The sequence below is a fragment of the Nicotiana tomentosiformis genome, chromosome 7 (assembly GCF_000390325.3).
Source record: "Nicotiana tomentosiformis chromosome 7, ASM39032v3, whole genome shotgun sequence".
Taxonomy (NCBI): domain Eukaryota; kingdom Viridiplantae; phylum Streptophyta; class Magnoliopsida; order Solanales; family Solanaceae; genus Nicotiana; species Nicotiana tomentosiformis.
Window position 1 is genome coordinate 85,889,888 of NC_090818.1, and position 20,281 is coordinate 85,910,168.

The following is a 20,281-nucleotide window of genomic DNA, read 5'->3' on the forward strand; positions in this document are numbered from 1 at the left end:
ATACAGGTGTGTGAAATAATTGATGTTTGGGGAATAGATTTCATGAGTCCTTTTTCTTATTCTCATTCTTTTGAATATATCCTTGTGTCTGTAGATTATGTATCAAGATGGGTTGAAGCCATCCCCACAAGGAAGAATGATGCCCATATAGTGTGTAATTTTCTTAGAAAAATATTTTTACTAGATTTGCCATACCTCGAGTCATCATTAGTGATCAAGGGACTCATTTTATGAATAGGTAATTTTCTGCTCTGCTATCAAAATATGGTGTGACTCACAAAACTGGAACACCATATCATGCTCAAACACAGGGGCAAGTTGAAGTTTCCAACCGCGAGTTAAAAAGAATTCTTGAAAAGACGGTTGGAATTTCAAGAAAAGAATGGTCTTTGAAATTAGATGATGCATTATGGGCAATAGTGAACGGCGATCAAAACGCCAATTGGAACATCCCCGTATAAATTATTTTTTGGAAAGGCTTGTCATTTGCCAATTGAATTAGAACACAAAGCGTTTTGGGCACTGAAATCATTAAAATTTTGAATTAACCTCTGCTGGTAAAAAGAGATTTTTTTAGGTTAATGAATTGGAAGAACCGAGGTTGGAAGCTTATGAAAATGCCAGAATTTTTAAAGAAAAAACAAAAATATGGCATGACAATTTGATCCAACAAAATAGTTTTAAAATTGGAGATCGTGTACTTCTTTACAATAGTCGACTCAGGCTATTCCCAGAAAAATTAAAATTCAGGTGGACAGGTCCTTACAATATCATAGGTGTTACTCTTTATGGAGCAAATAAAATTCAACAGAACAGTGCAGGAGATAAATTTAAGGTAAATGGTTAAAGACTCAACTTGTACTTTGGAGGGCATTTTGAGCAACATCCATCAGTCACTCTGATAAACTGATGAATTCCACACTCAATAAGTCGAGCTGACGACGCTAAACTCATAACTATGGTGCCTGCCTGTAGCCATTGAGGGAGAAGCAATGGAGTCTCATAAGTCCAACATAGATTTGATTAATTAAGTTCTTAACTAATTGATCTGGTTATTATCCAGATTATTATACAATCGGATCATCTCATGATGGCCTCTACAAAAATAGAGTCACCTACTCAGGAGCAACTCCATGGTGATCGGTATGCCTAAGTGACCGGTTAGTTAACCATTTAATGATACAATTCAAATGGCGGCATAGGTAAATGTTTGGTTTATATATAAATCCGGACCCTATGACTGTTAAGGTATTAAATTAGTCCAGTCTATTACACATAGAACATGTGTAGTCATAGTTTCTTTCAAGCATTCTTCTGTGGTTGTAAATGTGAAAGCCAAATATATATATATATATATATATATATATATATATATATATATATATAGAATAAGTGCTTAGTTATATGTCATAATTCTATTATTTTGTTAAAAAAATTTGAAAAACATATACAATAATATAAAAAAAAGAATGATCGCGTTCTTCTTTTTTTTTTAAAAAAAGTTGTTATAAGAAAAGTTTCTCTTTTGTTAATTGTTTTCCTTAAAAAAATATAATTTCTATAATATTATAATAAATTTTTCTTCTTAATGACTGTATCACTGTAGGTTTTTAATTAGTAAACTAAATTCTCTCTATTGTGCGCAAATATTCAGTGTTCTCTTCATTATCATATCAAAGGAATCGAGAAAATATTATCACAAGGAGGTAGACTCAATAATTTTTTTAGAACTTGCTCTAAACGTTTTTCGAGGCGAAATATTGGATGACACTATTTCTTGAATGATGAAATTAGGCTTTCTTTGATGCACCTTTTAGCCTCTTTTAGTTTATTCTCTCCAAGAAACAAATTTTTTTTTACCTCTTAGAACCTATATTTGAGCCTTTATCCTATTTTATTTTTAAAACACCATGGTCTATAACCCCCCAAAAACAAAAAAATGAAAAAAAAAGATGTATATTACTATTATAGTTATTACTTCTTCCAGCTATGATAAGTAAATTTTGTTAGAAAAAGAGAAGAAACATTGTGTAAGGCACGAAACAGAAAAGAAAAAAAAATAAATATAACATACACACACACATGTGTGTGTATATTCTTATATCTCTTTATGTTGATGAAAGTGTATATACAAAAAGAAAACAAAATGCAAAAATACTTGGGGAAAAAAAGATGCAATAATTAGTATCAAGGAACATTTGCTCCAATGTGGAAGAAGAAAAGTCACTACAAAAATATCTTTATCCTACAAGTCTGAAGCCTGACATGATAAGCTAAGAAAAAGTCCTAAATAGATTTCAAAAATTTGTGTTGAATTATTAGTGGAGATTAATATGAAGAGCAAGCCTATGGACGAAGAATTATGATATTCAAGATTTGTGATCATAAAAATATCAATTCCGAAAATTTCAAGAGGAAAAGAATGCAAATTTTGCTTTTTCAAAAATGAAACCAGAAGCAAGGTAAATGATTTGGTGAAGCTTAAAAGATTAATCATTTGGCATAATGGAGGAAGTTATTTTGAATAAACTTTCTACTCTACAAAGACCAAAAGTTTTGAAGAAAATGTTACCAAAATATTTTTATCATTATAAATGTTTTTTTTCTCGAGTACGAGCAAAGATTCAAGTGAGGGGGAATCTGATGGATATAATTTATTCATATATTTTATATATTAAATATTAAAGATTTTAAATAAAACATGAATAAATATATCATGTTATACCATATTTTCTAACATACTTCGTAGGAGGAAGAGCATATGAAAATTGAAGAAGAGAAGCAAAAAAGTGAGAATTGAGTAGCCAACTGGGAATGAAGAAGCAAATGGACTATATCACCGTAGTTGCGATGATGGCAATTGAAAATCATGAAGCAAATTACATAGTTGCAACTAGAGAAATATAGTTGAAACTATAGTCTTTCTCTACAGAATGAAACTCAATTGGCAAGGCCATAGTTGCGCCTACAATTTCCATAGTTGCAACTATGGAGAACCTTAGGCATAAAACTCTATAAATAGAGTGTGAATTTTGGATATAATACATCGAGTCTTGCTTGGAGAAAACTACTCTTTGGTCTCTCTCTTTTTCTTTAGTATTTTCTACTAGTTGTCTTTTTTTTAGAAGAATAATAATTCTTCATAAGGTTTTTGTTTATAAATTAGTTTTTCTTACTTCATAATGGAGTAACTTCTTTTATTGGGATAGTTGATAAAACTTGATATATATATTTATAATACTATCTCAGTTTAATACATCCTTGGCTTGAAACGTTCTTTTTATACTTTATACTGTACTGTAATAATAGTTTTTAATTAATTACTATTATCACTTCTATCTATTTTATCTCTAAGTTATTCTTATATTGATTTTGTAATTCTCACGAAGCAAAATTGATATATAATAACCAATGAATAAAATAGTAAAGTGAGAGTATTTGTTTAGTAAACTATTGTTCCAAGTTCGTAATCTTGCTTGTCTCAGTTTTAATTCTTACGGAGGAATTGTTGTAGGAAAGATTATTGATTTTTTAGTAAAAATATTCTCACGAAATTTTTACTACCTCTTAGCACAATTCAAGCAAGAACAATATTTCGGTTTAATCGTCACTAGTTTTAAATCAACTAATCATATAACCTCATGGAGTGCTATTAATTGACTACTTCTTATTGAGCTAAATTTAATTGTATTTGCAATAAGCAATTATTACTCAGAGAAATACATGTAAAATTTGAGATTTTATTGTAATATATTATCAAGTGAATTTAACGATTCCCAACTCTTTTAAATTATAAATCTTCCGAAAGTTCTTGGTTTTTGTTTAAGTAATTAACAAGCTTTAAACCCCATTCACTTTTCATCAAATTGATTCTCTCAAATAGTAGTCAAAATATTAAAAGTATGTAGCATAGATGTTCAAATTTCTGTGGGACGATATCATAAACTATACTAGAATTTGACAAAGCACGAGCAGGAAAATCCTATACACATTGGCCTCGTCATTCTCTTTCTATTTTAAAAATATGTCTAACATGCCTTCTGAGTCTAGCGAGGGAAGTGATGTGATCCCTTTGGAGATGGTGTTCTCCCCCTCCCCCTCCCCCTCCCCCACCCTCACGAGGCGAATGTCCCCGCCGTTGTCGAGGACGGAAGCTTCTCGTTGGTGGAGGAGATAATTCCTCGCAACCCTGATACTAGATCTGATTTCTCCAAAGCACCTGATGCCGACCCTGAAGCCTTTCGGTCAGTGATGACGGAGAAGGAATTGGGAGAGTTTAGGTCTAAGTTCGACCTTCCCGATCACGTCGAATTAATCCCGGATGGGTGGGATACACTGCAGGTCCACCGTTCTGGATACTGCGCCTTCTACGCCTATCCCTTACAAGTTGGCTACACTCTCCCTCTTCTTCCATTGGAGGAGGAATTTTGTTTTTATTACGGCATTTTCCCAGCTCAGCTTTCGCCGTACGTTTATAAGCTTATACGGATGCTCACCAAATTTGCCGAGCTAGCCGAGGTCAAACTGACTCTTCAGCATTTAATACATTTGTTCGCCCCCAACTTCTATAGGGGGACGATGCTGAACCTTCGCCACCGAAGAGGCAAATACTTGATGGTGAAGATGGATGACAATGCTAACCGCCAATTTTGGTTCAACTTCATCTTTGTTAAAACCGAGGATGTGGTGGCCAACGTCGATGATTTTCCTGAGGCTTGGAATTGTACTCGTAAGTACCTAATTTCCTTGTATGTAGGTCTCTAATATTTCTCCCTTGTTTGGCTGTGGGCTTTGACCTCTTGTTTTTTCCTCATGCAGCCAAGACCTCACCTCCTCCTTTGGTCAAAGGCATTTCTGACTGAGTTGGTCGAGTCCTCCCTCACATCGTAGGGATCCGTGAGTGGTCCAGTTTCTTCAATAAGTTTGGGCATGCTCTTCCTTTGACTGGTAAGTTCCTTTTATTACCTATGTCTTAGTTCTTTCTCTTTATGGTTTACTTTTGCTGGACTTTCCCTTTGCCTGTGTTTTTCCTAGCTTCGGCCAGGCGATATTCGAGGAGGTCGAAAGCTCCCACACCCGCATTCCGTAAGAGGAAAGCCACTAAGTCCTCGACTCCCGCCCCTTCTTCAACTGTGGCTGCTTATATTCGTGCCCCAGTCCCTTCTTCGATGGTAGCTGCTTCTGAATCTGTCCCTTCTTCGGCTGTGGATACTTCGGCCGTGGAAACCTCGGCTCCTTAGTTGCTCCGTCTTATCGATGAGGATGAGGAGCCCTTTCCCGGTGATGGGAATTTGATGCCTCGTAATAGGAGGGTCGTAGACGTCACGGGGGAGAGGTCGGCGGCCATCGATGTGAGAGACCGTGGCTTTGTCCTTCGGGAGACTGCAACAGTGCATATCAGAGAGAGCCCAGAGGCTAGTCCCGAGACCATTTTCTTGGAGGATACGGATGTACGACCTAAGGGTGCTGCGGTCGAAGGCGTGGCGGGTGATGGCCCCATACTTTCGAGATGTGAAAAGGTCTCATCTTCCGGTGTAGCAACGGACGTACCTCCTTCGACCAATGATAGAAGTAAGGTTGTTGCTGAGGAGGATGTTGGATCTGATCCGACATGGATGCTGATGAACTGGGGATTATCGACGAGGGGCTTATTCAGCTTGAAGTGAGGTTGGAGGGGGGTTCGAGGACGATTACGATCCCGATGGACCGTAATCTTCTTGTGAATACCAAGAAGATTATCCCCTCCCTTGTCCCTCTCAGTTCTGAAGTTGAGAGCACGAACCTAAGGATATGAATGATAGCGACCTGTCAAATAACATTGTTGGCCTCGCCCTTCGGGTAAATACATACGCTGTTAGTTATGTTTTCTTTGGTTTTGTTCTTTCACAGTCTCTAACTTCTTTTGTTCATTTTGTAGACGGTCATCTTAGAAATTGAGAGTGCACATAGGGAGCAGGGGCGTAAAGAAATCTATGTGAAGTTAAAAGATAAGTACTTCAGAGTTCTTGAGAAGTACCGGGAGCTTCGGTGTCAGCTTCGTGAGGGCGGCAATCTGCACCAATTGAGGGAGGATTTGAAGGATAAAGACGAGGAGCTATTACAGATGGTGGGGATGTGCAACGTCCTGTAGGGGATGTTGAGGATAAAAGAAGAAGAGCTTGAGCTCAACAAGGGGGTCGAATCCCAGTGCAGCTATCTCCAAGCTCAGTTAGTTGTGTTGCGTGCCCAGCTTGAGGAGTGCCAATTCAGGGCGGAGGCTCTAAGTAGTGAGGTCGTCGAGAAGGCAAAGTATTTATAGAAGACAGAGTCTACTTGGTCGGAGTCTTTAAGGAAGGTGGAGTCTCTTGAACTGGTGATCTAGACTCTCTATTCTGAGAGAGAAAATGACTTAGAAATGGCAATGCTAAAAGAAGAGCGGCTCGATGAGAGGATTGGAGAATTGGAAAAAGATACTTCTAGCATCTAAGATCGAGTTGCTGCTCTTGAGGCCGAGAAAGCCCGATTACTTGCGCAGTCGTCCTCTTCCCGTACTTCAGATTTTCCTAATATTCCTCGGGAGTTGTATGAGGAGTGGATTCATGTCGAGGCCTAGTTAGATGTGTTTCGGGGTGTGCATACGGCGAGATCTGTTTCTGAGGCTGCCCTCGAGGATGCTCGTGTAAAGGCTCGAGAACCTCGAATCGCTTGTGGGTATGATCCCTCTACGCTTGAGGCCGATGAGGACGAGGGGGTAGACCGGCTCGAGGAGAATTCCTGGTATGACGTTGCATATCTTGAGGGCAAAGGTGGCGATGGCGAGGGTATGGTCAGGGTGGCAGCGGTGTTGAGGGCCAAGTCGGCGGGGATGTTGAAGGCCGTGATGGTGATGGCCAGTAGTTTTATTTTTTGATTTTATGTATATTTTTTGCCGGCGTCTTCATGAGCCTATTGAAACAAATTTTTAAGTATATGAAATATCAGAGTTATTCCTTGCATCTTCTTTTCTTCTTGCGATTTATTTTATGTACTTGTGTATATTTTTGTTTCTTTGTTGTGATGTGGCTGAGGGACGATAGGTGTTTTTTGAGCGAGTCGAACATAACTTTTCATTGAGTCATGGCCAAGGGCCGGTAGGTGTTTGTTCGAGCGGGGTAGAACATGACTTTTCATTGAATTGAGGCCAAGGGCCGATAGGTGTTTGTTCGAGCGGGGTCGAACATAACTTTTCATTAAATCGCGGCTGAGGGCCGATAGGTGTTTGTTCAAGCGGGATCGAATGTAACCTTTCATTAGATTGTGGCCAAGGGCCGGTAGGTGTTTGTTCGAGCTGGGTGTCGAACATAACCTTCCATTAAATCGTGGAAGAGGGCCGGTAGGTATTTGTTCAAGCGGGATCGAACGTAACATTTCATTAAATCGCGGCCGAGGGTTGGTAGGTGTTTGTTCTAACGGGGTCGAACATAACCTTTCGTTAAATCGCTGCCAAGGCCCGGTAGGTGTTTTTTTAGCGAGATCAAACGTAACCTTTCATTAATTCACGGCCAAGAGCCTGTAGGTGTTTGTTCGAGCGAGGTCGAACATAACCTTTCATTGAATCGCGGCCGATGGCCGGTAGGTGTTTGTTAGAGCGGGGTCGAATATAACCTTTCATTAAATCACGGTCGAGTGCCGGTAGGTATTTGTTCGAGCTGGGTCAAACATGACCTTAATGCAAAAGAGGTGTGCTGATAAGTGTAAAGTTTATTGCTTTAACATTGTTGCATACTTGGAGAAATTTACAAATTTTTGGGTGTTGGCTAGCGTTCCAGTCCCAGTCCTAGTCTACCTAGTCCCTTCATTGGTCGCTTCTGAGAGTATTGAGAGGTCGATCTATGAAATAGTAACCACAGCCCACCTCATTAAAAAGCTCCTTGAGAAAACCCGAATGGGACAAAACTAAAGTGAGAGAAAAATGAGTACGGCTTGGGAGACGCTTTTTCTCTCATAAGTTGAAGTATTTGAGGTGGCTGATATTCTAATTGTTTGGTATTAGCTTTCCTTCCATTGTCTCTAAGTGGAATGAACCCTTGCTTGCCTCGGCTGTGATTTTATACGGACCATCCCAATTTGTTCCCAGCTTTCCTTCCCTGGGATCTTTGCTCGCTTGAGTTTTAGCTTTCAGTACGTAGTCCCCGACCTTGACTGGTTGTTTTTTTGGGCGACCATTCTTATGTAGGCCATATCTCTTCGTTCGTCGACTTCGTCGAGTCCCTGCCTCCTGCTCTCATCGTTACTCGTGCCCGCTCTTATGGGAGTACCTTAGGTTGGGCCCTCCGACCTCGACTGGTATTACTGCCTCGGTCCCGTAGACCAAAGAGTAGGGCGTCTCTCCTGTGCTCGTTTTCAGATTTGTTTAGTAGGCCCATAATACTTCTGGTAGTATTTCCGGTCACAGTCCTTGGCGTCTTCGAGGTTCTTCTCCATGAATTTTAGTATTGACTTGTTGGAGGACTCTGCTTTTCCGTTACCCGGGGGTGATATGGGGTCGAGTGTATCCTCTTGATATGCTATTTCTCAAAGAATTTGGTAGTTTTCTTTCCTGTGAACTGGGGTCCGTTGTCACAACTGATTTCTTTGGGAAGGCCGAATTGGCAGATGATGTTTCTCCATATAAAGGTGATTACCTCCTGTTGTCGTATCTGGGCGAATGGTCATGCTTCCACCCACTTAGATAAATAGTTAGTTAAAATCAAAAGGAATCATACATTACCTCGCCCTGCTGGGAGGGGGCCTACGATGTCCATTCCCCATTTGATGAATGACCAAGGGGATTTGATCGAGTGGAGATGTTCGCCTGCTTGGTGAATCATTGGGACTTACTTTTGGCACTGCTAACATCTCATTACGAAGTCTGCGGCATCCTTTTTCATGGTGGGCCAGTAATATCCTGCTCGTATGAGGCATATGACCAGTGCCCAGTTGCCGGAGTGAGCCCCAAGAATTTTCCCGAGGCTATGCCAAACGCACATTTCTCCGGGTTCAGCTTCATTCCTTATCGTCTGAGTATGTCAAAAGTTTCTTTCAACTGATCAATGTGATCCTCTGCTCTTTTGGATTTGACCAGCATGTCATCTATGTATACCTCCATAGTTTTGCCGAGCTGGTCTTTGAACATCCTCGTTACCAGTCTTTGATACGTAGCCCCCACGTTCTTTATCCCAAACGGCATGACCCTATAGCAATACGTTCCTTTGTGGGTGATGAATGTGGTCTTTTACCGATCTTCTTCTTCTATTAGGATCTGGTTATAACCTGAGTAAACGTCCAAAGAACTTAATAATTCTTGCTCGGTCGTTGCGTCGATGAGTTGGTCGATATGAGGTAACGGGAACGAATCCTTCGGACATGCTTTGTTCAGATATGTGAAGTCCACGCACATCCGCCATTTCCCATTTTTCTTTACCATTACTACGTTGGAAATCCACTTGGGGTACTTAGACTCCCTTATGTAGCCATTCTCTAACAACGTTTCCACCTCCTCGCGCACTGCGTCGTTAATTATGGAGTTGAATTTACGCCTGACCTGTCTCACCGGGCGTGGAATGGATCGACGTTTAATTTGTGCGTGGCAATTTCCTTTAGGATGCCCGACATATTTGTATGGATGAAAGCTAACAAATCTGCGTTAGCTGTTAACAACTGACTGAATTTACCTAGTTCCTGAAGTTTGCAAATGATATAGGCCTTCTTGCTTTGGTCGTTGGGGTCCAATTGAACGGGTTTGAGGTCTTCTATGGTCGATCCTGCAGCTTTGACCATGTCGGAGTCTTTGATGTTTTCCCCGGTCCCATCGAGCTCCGACCTCGACCTTGCTGATTGCTATCCCTCTTTTTCTTTGTCCTTTCTTTGTTGGGTCGCCGTGCTGTCTAAGGCATTGCGATAGAATTCCCGGGATGTGCACTGCTCTCCGCGTATACTGAATATTCCCCATGGATTTGGGAATTTAATTACTTGGCATAAGCTTGAGGGGACGGCTTTCATGGGATGTGACCACGGTCGTCCCACTATGGCGTTGTACGTAGTGGCCTGGTGCATAATATGGAACGATGTCTCCAGAGTTACGCCGCCGGCCAAAATGGGGAGTGTAATTTCCCTGGATGTCTGTTCAACTGCATTATTAAAACCAGTTAGCGTGATGTAACGCGACATTATCTTATCTTCGAGTTTCATTTGGGTAAGTACTCGGGGATGTATAATGCATGCGCCACACCCGTCATGCACCATAATGCATTTAAAATTGGTATTTAAAATTCATAAAGTAAATACGAGGGCATCATTATGAGGAAAAGTCAAACCGTCGGCATCCGACTTGTCGAAGATGATACTTTCTTCGAGTTCGTCGTACCGTTTGTGGGTAATAGATCACTTGAGTTTGTGGGTAGAGGTGAACATCACACTGTTGATAGAGGCGTCATCGTCGCCGCCGATGATCGCGTTGATGGTACGAGCCGGTGAGGGCGCCTTTGGCTGTCCTTGCTGTTCGCGTCCTCTGGCGAAATTTGTTCTCACCCTGTCTCTTAGCAGCTCTTAGAGGTGCCCTTGTCATAACATGTTTGCGCCTTCTTGTCTGAGGGCGATGCATTCCTCAGTTTTGTGTCCTCATTCCTGATGGAACTCACAGAAGGCGTCGGATTTTTTGGTGTTCGGGTCCGATCTCATCTTTGACGGCCACTTCACCTTTGGTCTGAGCTTCTCCAAAGCGTAGACAATCTCTATGAGTGACACACAAAAATTATGAGTAGATAATAAATAAGGCATACCTCTTTCGTTCAAATGAGTTCCCGTTCTTAGTTTGGACGGGCCTTCTTCGTAGCGGAGGAGGGCGCAGTGGATGTCCTGATATACGGTTGATATTGTTCCCTGTTAGGTCACAGAATTGGATGATCTCTTCTGGCGTTGTCTCTTTGAACTTTTTTAGATTTACCTTGTATCAAGGTTAATCGGTGAGTTGGCCCGTTAAGGTCGTCCTCATCTACTCGGACAATGGCACAATAAGCATTATGGATTTTGTCCCAAGTTGTTGGTGGATATTTCATCAACCGACTCAACAATTTTCTAGTTGCTCTTGAACCATCTCTACTCAGCCCATTCTGAAAGGCTATGACCGCCATCCCTTCGGATACGTTTGGCAAAGTCATCCTTACTCGGTTGAACCAGGCGAGGAAGTCCCTTAGCCCCTCTCCCAAGGGCTTCCTGACAGCAAATATGTCGTTACTCTCGCATCGGCCTTCTTGGCTCCGGCATGGGCGGTTACGAATTTATCGGCCATTTCTTAGAAAGTTTTCTATGGAGCGGGATGGTAGCTGAGAATACCACATCAATGCTCCTCCCGTAGGGGTTTCGCCAAACATTTTCAGCAAATTGGAGGACACTTGTTCCTTGGCAAGGTCGTTGCCTTTCATGGCGGTGAAAAAGTGAGTCACGTGATCTTCAGGATCGATCGTGTTGTCGTATATCCTGAGGTAGGGCGGCATTTTGAAGGTCTTTGGTATGGCATGCTGGGCTGCATCATCATTATACGACTGTTCGATGAACCGGCTGGTGTCCTATTTTGGCAGCAGCTTAGGAGCGCCTGGTATCTTGTCAACTCGTTCTTGGTGTTTTTTCATCTGGTCTCAGAGCGCCTTGTTTTCATTCTCCATTTCGTCCATCCTTTTTAGAATAGCAGCGAGGGCGTTGTCACCTGCACTATCAATGATATTGTGAGTTATACCTATCGTTGGGTGGAGGGGTTGGTTGCACTGCTCGTCTGTTTGTTGTATCCTACAAGTCCTTGCGGTTTCTGTAGTCATGCCTGGAGCGGGTTTGTTGAGGACTCTTGTTAGCATGTCTATTAGCCACGCCTCGAGGAGTTTTTTCACACCTGGGGGAGTCCCTTCCTCTATAGACATGGAGGCCCCTTTATCAAGGGGTTTTGTTATGCTGCAGTGTGGGAGCAATGACCCATCTCACCTAGGGGACGCACTGTGCATCGTATCCTCGCCTGTCGTTTCACAACTTTCGTTGATGACATTCATGAGGTTAGTTGAGAAGTCACTTGTTATTTTCGTCCTTTCTTCTTGGTTACCTGCCATGTAGGGTTTTGTATACACAAAGAAAGGAGATCTTGAAATTTTTGACGACGTTAGTGACCTCTGTTAGTTGTAAGATCTAGAGGAGACTATAAATTTAACTAATAAATCCCCACAGACGGCGCCAAATTATTTGACCACAAAATATGGATCTTGGTTCAAATAAATAAATTTATAGAACTAAGGGTTAATCTTAGGTAACAATAATATCACTAGATAGAGTTTTTAAAGAAGCAACAGATATTACGTAGATCTGGTCGAATATTGGCTAAAACACGCAATAAATACTCTAGAAACCAGATGTAGTAGAATAGAATTAATGATAAAGAACATCAATAAATGTCATTTAAGTAAATAGAGTGAATGAGTCACCCAAGAAAGGAAGGAATAATTGGATGTTCCTCCTGACATTGATGAATGATAGATAAATCCTTGAATATTCGAGTTATTCTCAGATCTGATGGAAACGTATGGACAAAAATCTTAGTGAAAAGGTGATGTTTGAATCTTAGCAAGTGAGAGCCGAATCTTTAAGTCAAAGTGTATTCTTTACAAATGAATATTACATGTCCCCTATCATTGTCGCTTTTCCTATTTATTTGGGACATGTTCCTAAGAAACTCTAATAGTACAAGTGCAGAGAATATCCACTACAATATTCTCTTTAATATTCTATCTTGGAAACTAGCCGTTACAACTCTGTCAACGGTACTCGACCTCGACCTTGAACCTTGTTGACACCTCGACTACGACTCTTGTTGACTCTTTGACCACAGACTTCGCTGCTTCTTGGGCCATTTAGACGAACGACGACTTGGGAACTCTTCTCTTAATACTATCTTGGCTCAAATATTCTAAAGACAGATTTTGGCAAATAAAAGTAAGAAAAGTACCTATAATAAACCAAAAGAGTTACATTTAACTAAAATAGAAAAAATCAACTATTTCCATGAAATAAAGATATTCTAGAATATATTTTTCTTTACCGCTTTTTTCATCCTAGATGATATTGTTTGTTTTGTTATACGTTCATATTTCAATAATATTAGCTTCTTCATTGTTAGTGTTAAGTTAGATTTATGATAATTATTAAGTTATTAAAATACTGTTAGATCATTAAATCAATAACTTTAATACTTATCTAAATTGAATATAACTAGTAAGCAATATAGATATATACAAGCACATAATTGTTTAAATGTAATATATTCAGATATTTAAATTTAACTAATTATAATTATATACTTATTTAAAGTATATTTGAAACTTTCAAGTAATATTTTGTTTAGAATGAATTATGATATTTATTATTTACCAAAACATAAATTATGATATACTATTTTGTTTTTGTTATACACCCCCTATATCGGTCATATTAAGTTCTTAATTTTTATACAAAAATAAATTTAACAATGGTAAAAATATGTTACTATTTTCAAATACAAATTATACTAAAAATATACGAGTAATAATAGTGAAAATATGACTATTCTTAAATACAAATTATAATACTCACAGGTCACAAGAGAGACAAGATCTCCTTCATGTATAAGAATAATATTATATTTTCAATTCTTAGATTCAATGTATAATTTAATTTATGATAAATTAATAGTTATTAAGATAGTAAATCCATATCATTATAACATATTTTATTGCCTATAAAAAATTATAATTTGTTATACAATGTAATTGGTATAATACTACTGATGTTTAATTCTATATATTAGTTATTCACACATTAATAATATATAATTCAATGTTTTTAATTAAAATTGGACGTACAACTAATACTGATTTTATAAGAAGCCCAATACAATTAGTTTTCGTGTGGACTTGAATATCTAAGGGTAACTAGATACAAGAAAATTATATAAAAATTAATACAAATAATACTATTATCAATAGAAATCCTGTTTTAAAATTTGTCATCATATATCAGGGTAAAAATTAGCGATAAATTTAATTTTTCATCGCAAATATTATTATTTTAATATACTTTTTTCTTTTTTCTTTTTTCCATGAAGATTATCATTAGTTTCTTGTAGTGTTAAATATGCTCCTTGTATATATTTGGAGCCTTTGGTCCTTATCAAAACTAAATGCACCCCCCCCCCCCCCACAAGAAAGCTCTTCAATATATGAGCAATTATTTTAAAATGAATTCTTAAATATATATGATTAAGTGCTTTAAAAATAATTAAGGACCATACACATAAATACTACAACAATTAAAGTCTTCAATATGAATACCTTTTTAGAAAATGTAAGTAAACTTATTTAAAAATAATAAAGTATATACATACATAGATATCAATAAATATTAACATACAATTACTATTTTCCTATATTTAAGAAAAATACAATTGTTACATTTGACATTAACTTTTCATTACCTAATAGTGTTAGATAACTCTTGTCATGATTTTTCGTAATTTCGCAAAACTATTCATCATTTTTCTCTTGGCAACCATTTTCATTTATTCAAGCCAACTATTTTTATTTTCTATATAATTTGAAGCAAAAATAATCATTTAGCTATAAGATTTTTTTCGAATAATTTAATATGCCCAAAAGGTTATTATTACTATAGCAAGTTTCAACTCGTGGCAAAATCTAATAATTAGCTATGAAATTTTACCATGGCAATAAATTCATCGCTAGATTATTCCGTAATGACAAATAATTGTAGTTACTAAGCCAACTATTACCACAAATTTTCAGGACCTGAAGCAAAAATATCTATTTAGCGATAATATTTTATTTTAAATAATTTATTATGGTTAAAAAGTTACTTTTGCTATAGTAGCTTTCAGTTTGTGGCAAAAACTAACAATTAGCTACAATATGTTGTCATAGTAATAAATCCGTGGCTCTATTATTTACCTATTGCCACATTTTTTTATAACTTGAAGCAAATGTATTTCTTTAGCTATAATATTTTGTTTCAAATAATTTTTTGTAGCTAAGAAGTTATTATTGCTACAATAACCTTTAACGCGTGGCAAAAACTTATGATTAGCTAGGCAACTTTATTGTAGCAAAAATATTGTAGCTATTTAGGTAGTTATTGTTACGATTGTTATCAATTATAAAAAAAAAATAAGGAATTAGCTTTACCAATTTAATTTTCGTGGCAAGCAAATTTTACGAATTTTTAAATAGCCAGGAAATTCAAATTTTTGTGGCTATTGTTAGCTATTAGCCACGATGTTTAAATTCGTAGCTAAGATTTCATAGCAATAAATACATTGTGTTGTAGTGTACTTTATAGCAGTAGTTTGGTATGTAAAATGATAACTTTAATATTCATTAGCGCGCTTAAGGTATTAAACTTAATTCAAATTATTTTTCATTACCGCTCTTCCACCGCCCTATCAAAGGGTCTATAAACTATGGTCATGTGTCTGTATGACCACGAGTTCAACGAAAAGTTCACAGCTTTCCGTATACCTTGCAAGGTCTCATTCAATTCATCTTTTAGGTTGGATGAAGGGACATTTACTTCTTCGACAATTCTGGGTGCCCTTGGCACCCTCGTACTAGTTGATGGATGGCCTAGCCTCTACCTCGGCCTTGGCCTCTTGCTTGGCCTTAGCCTTGTGGTGGAAGCGAGAAACGCTTCATCATGAACACCAGGGACCTTTTTGTTAGCTGTCAGTGTTGGGCGATAAGAAGCTAAGGAATGCACATGTATATTAAGTTCTCATTTCCTAAATCGAGCTCTAGTTGCATGATCAAGAATAACATGAAAGAATGAGACTTTCATATATGTTTTTGCAGCCTCCTAGTTACAAGTTTAGTGCACAACATACACATAAGTGAGACCTTATTAGACACTATTCTGCCATAAGTCACTAATACCAAGTTTATCATGCTCCAATTTTAGGTAAGCATGCATGTGACAGGCACCCGGTTAAGTTCCTGGAAATTCAATGGAGCGAAACACTAAACATGTCTACTCATGCATAAGTAAGTATTCATGCATCATAACATAACAACGTAAATATGTCTCAATGGCCTCATTTACCCTACTTTAGTCCTTTAGTTCCAAAGTTTTGTATTTTAGTCTCAAGAAGATCTTTGTTTCGACTAAGAATGTAAATGGGGCAGGACAAAACGGGAGGGGAGAAAGGCAGGGAAAGAAAAGCCTTAATCAACTAAAATTTTAAATTGCCTTGTTCTATCCCGTTTAGTATTCTTTTCATAATAATTACGTGCCGACCTTGTTAAGGCTTTGCACTGCACCGACTTGCCATCGTTCCCGCTAATTTTGACTACCCTATAAGCTAGTCATGCGTCTATAAGTATCACTTTGTTTAGCCAATACCCAAGATACAGTTTATGTGCAGTAGCTAGCACACCACTAACTCAAGTGACAAATATTGAAACTTGTCATGTGATAAAGGCGACGTCCACATCAATTTTCTAAATTTCCACAGAAAGTGGTTTATTTAACTAACTAAAGCGCAATGGTTACCTAGTTTATGGCAAGTTTATCATGAGCCATATCCGAAATGCGAGAGGAATTTAGTTGTTATACAGAGAGTATAACTGACACCTAGTCAATGGAACATGACTCATCAAATAGTATATAATAGAAATAAAAGAATGAAATCTAATACTTCTATTGGCACCTAATCATAGAAACATGACTCATTAATACAGTACAAAAAGAAAGAAAGAATGAAATCCAACAATATTGAAAGGCGTATAAAAATGCCTGATGGAATTTCCTGTTTCACTTTCTCTTTCCTGATTCCTTTTCCTTTATGAGGTGAGACCGTGATCAATAGACGAGGAAATGGTCAAAAGTACCTAATACCAAAAGAATTTGGGTGATGCCTTTTTCTCACTTCAACCTTAGAGTGTAGTCACCAAAAAAGAATTTATGTTATATATACACAGAAGAGGTGTAAATAGTTCTTATTTTATCTGTTATAATATGTTATTTAATATTTATTTAAAATTACTATAGCGACCCGATCGGTCGTTTTGAGCATTTGCATTCAGTTCGGTGGTTTAAGGTCACGAGTAGATTCATATGGTATATTATGACTTGCGTGTATCGTCGATTTTGATTTTCGAGTGATCAGGATTTGATTATGAAGAAATAATTCTTAACTAGGAAGCTTTAACTTGGAAGAGTTAACCAAGTTTAACTTTTGTGTATTTGACCTGGGATCAGAGTTTTGATGGTTCCGATAGGCCCAGATGGTGATTTTGGACTTGGGCGTATGCCCGAATTTGCATTTGGATGTTTCTATAAGGTTTCGGCTCTATTTGGTGAAAATTGACAATTTGAAGGTTTGGAAAGTTCATAGGTTTGATCGGGAGTTGACTTCGATGTTATCGGTTCGGATTATTATTCCGGTAGTTGGAATAGGTTTACTATGTCATTTGGGACTTGTATGTAAAATTTGAGGTGATTCTGAGTTGTTTAGACGTGTTCAACATAAGTTTAGATTTTGAAATTTTAAAATAGTTCATTAAGCTTGATTTGAGGTGCGATTCGTGATTTTGATATTACTAGTTTCTCGACACGTGCGTTGCACATGTATTCTAAATCATGTAATACATGATTTTACGTTTCGACCTTGCATTAAGAAACATATTTTTTCAATAATATACTTATCTGTAACAAAATTTGTACGCAGAGAAACCAGAAATAAGTTCCAAGAGACTCTCCAATAACAACAGTGAACCATACTTCATTTCAATCAATAATTCCTTGACATCACAATTGTATCTTTCAATTGCTCGGCAATGAGATACTCAACTATGTCCCCCAACATTAGAACAAAGCCGATCTTTGTTAGAGAAACTCTCTATGTTTTGAAAGTATGTAAATGTCCAATCCCCGAAATACATAAAAGCTTCATTATTAATCTTTTAACACAAACCATACTGAAATCTTGGCACGTCCAATCCCGTCTGGTTCATTAATACTTCATCTTTCACAAATGAAAGTAATAGGCTAAAATGGTGCAGCACAAATGAGACTTCCCCATTACCATTTTTACATTAAAAGATTCACAAGCGGACATTACCTATTAAATATTTTTCTTTGTGGATTGGTCAATGGCATTGATGCAACTATACCAAAATGCAAAGCTATTTGACACAGACATCTTTTTTGTATGCTAAAAATAAATTTTTCCAGTAAAATAACATCTGCAATACGGGAATTGCACCACTCAGAATAAAAAAAAGTATCTTCTATAGATATAAATTATACCCTATAAGTAAATATAGAATTAGATAAATTACAACATCCTAACAATTCAAATCATAAATTTCATATTTTTCTAGGCAATGCTTGCAAAATATTCATCATAATTTAATAGTAAAAAGACTTAAATTATTTTTAACAATCACATAATAGAACAAATTTTTATGTTAGAATAAATAAAAAAATTATAAAAATTAAATTTAATCTCAATCCAAAATTCCTATCAAGACCCAAAATTGTTGATTTTGAAAGAAAAAAACTAAAAGATTTGAGATTAAGAGAAATACTTATTTTATGGAAATTTTAAATTTTGGAGGCCCTTTTTTGAGTTTTCTTGCTAATGATCACATAAAAATAATAAAATAGAGGGAAAAATTATTAAAAATAACATAATAAACGATAAACATGAAATTGGGAGGTAGCCAAAAAGTAAAATAACTAGGACAAAGGAAATAAAAAGCACAACGAAAAGGAAAAAGCAGACAACGTTCAAGATAAATTCGAACTTTAATTTTACACACGAGAAAAGCTTTCAAAATAAATATACCAACCATAGCACCTTTATCAAATTTGCGAGTGGAGGTGGCAGGATCAAACATTTAACCTAGCTTAAGAAAATGTAAAGCCCCGTAAAATTTCGCCAAGGAATTTAAGGTTTTTTGGTGTCATGGTAGGCTTACGTGTTTGGGTTGAAGAATGCATCAAGATGTTGGTGGAAAACATTTTTGCTGAAGAGCCAATTATGTGGTCAGATTCATGATCGCAGATCCATTCTACGGGCCGCATAAACGTCGCACAGTTGAGCAGGGAGTTGTTGAATTTTGAGGGTTGTTTCGCGGTCCATTGTGCGATCGCAAACCTATTTCGCAGTCCGCACTTCTGTCGCAGAGTTAGCACGAGGAAATTACGTTGGGCGATTCTACGGCCGCATAAGTGGTCTGCGGATCGCAGACCTATCCAGATTTTTCCAGTTTTTCGGCATCACTTTTGCGGTCCATTATGCGGACCGCATACCTGTTCTGCGGTAAGTTCTGCGATCACAGACCTGAGTTCGGAGGGTCCATTTTTTTATTTTTAAAACCCGACCCCATTTTGATAAATAGCCTTTGTGGCTTATTTTTGGGCGATTATCTGATGGTTTTAGAGAGAGGTAAGAGCATTTTAGAGAGAGAAGGAGGAAGCCTAACATTCTAATCATCCAATCTTGCTCAAGCCATGAAATCCAACAAAAAATCTCACAAGTTCTTCATCTAAGAGGTAAGGTTCCATACCCTAGTTTTCAATTTCGAATTTGGGTAGAAGATGGTTGATTGAGAGTATGATTCTTGGGTGTAAGAGTATTATTTATACATGCATGTACCAATAAGGTTTGTGGGAGGATTGTTGAGCTCAATTAAGTAAAGATTGTGTTGGGGAATGAAGGAAATCTTGTAGAAGTACCACATAGTCAAATTTGCACACCTTGTATTTGACAAAATACTCAAATGAGCTGAAACCATGAATATATTCCTAATTTGTGTTCAATTTTATTATGTCTCAAAATATATTGGGATTGCTAGGATTTTCGGAACGTTGTAGTAATTAAAGCAAAGCTCAAAGCGAGGTATGCTGGCTAAACTACTCTCTTAGAATTGAATTCCACGATTTTCCCGTAAGTTTCAAGTATGGTTGGCTCAAGCTCCTAATTCCTATGTTCCAGGTTATTCCTTATAAACTTGCTTATTTCGAATGGGCCTTATGTCAAGAGATATATGTTCAAAGTATGGGTTGCGTATTAAAATATTATGGCTTTGACTCGTATTTCAAATGAAAGCTAATATGCCAAATTGTGTGAGAAAAATTCGATATGCTTAAGACTCTTAATTGCTCATATGTGTACCTAAGGTCTTGATTGAAAATGTCTTATTGTTGATAATCTATAAAAATGTTTGGATGTGAAATAAGTGAATTGTGGATATAG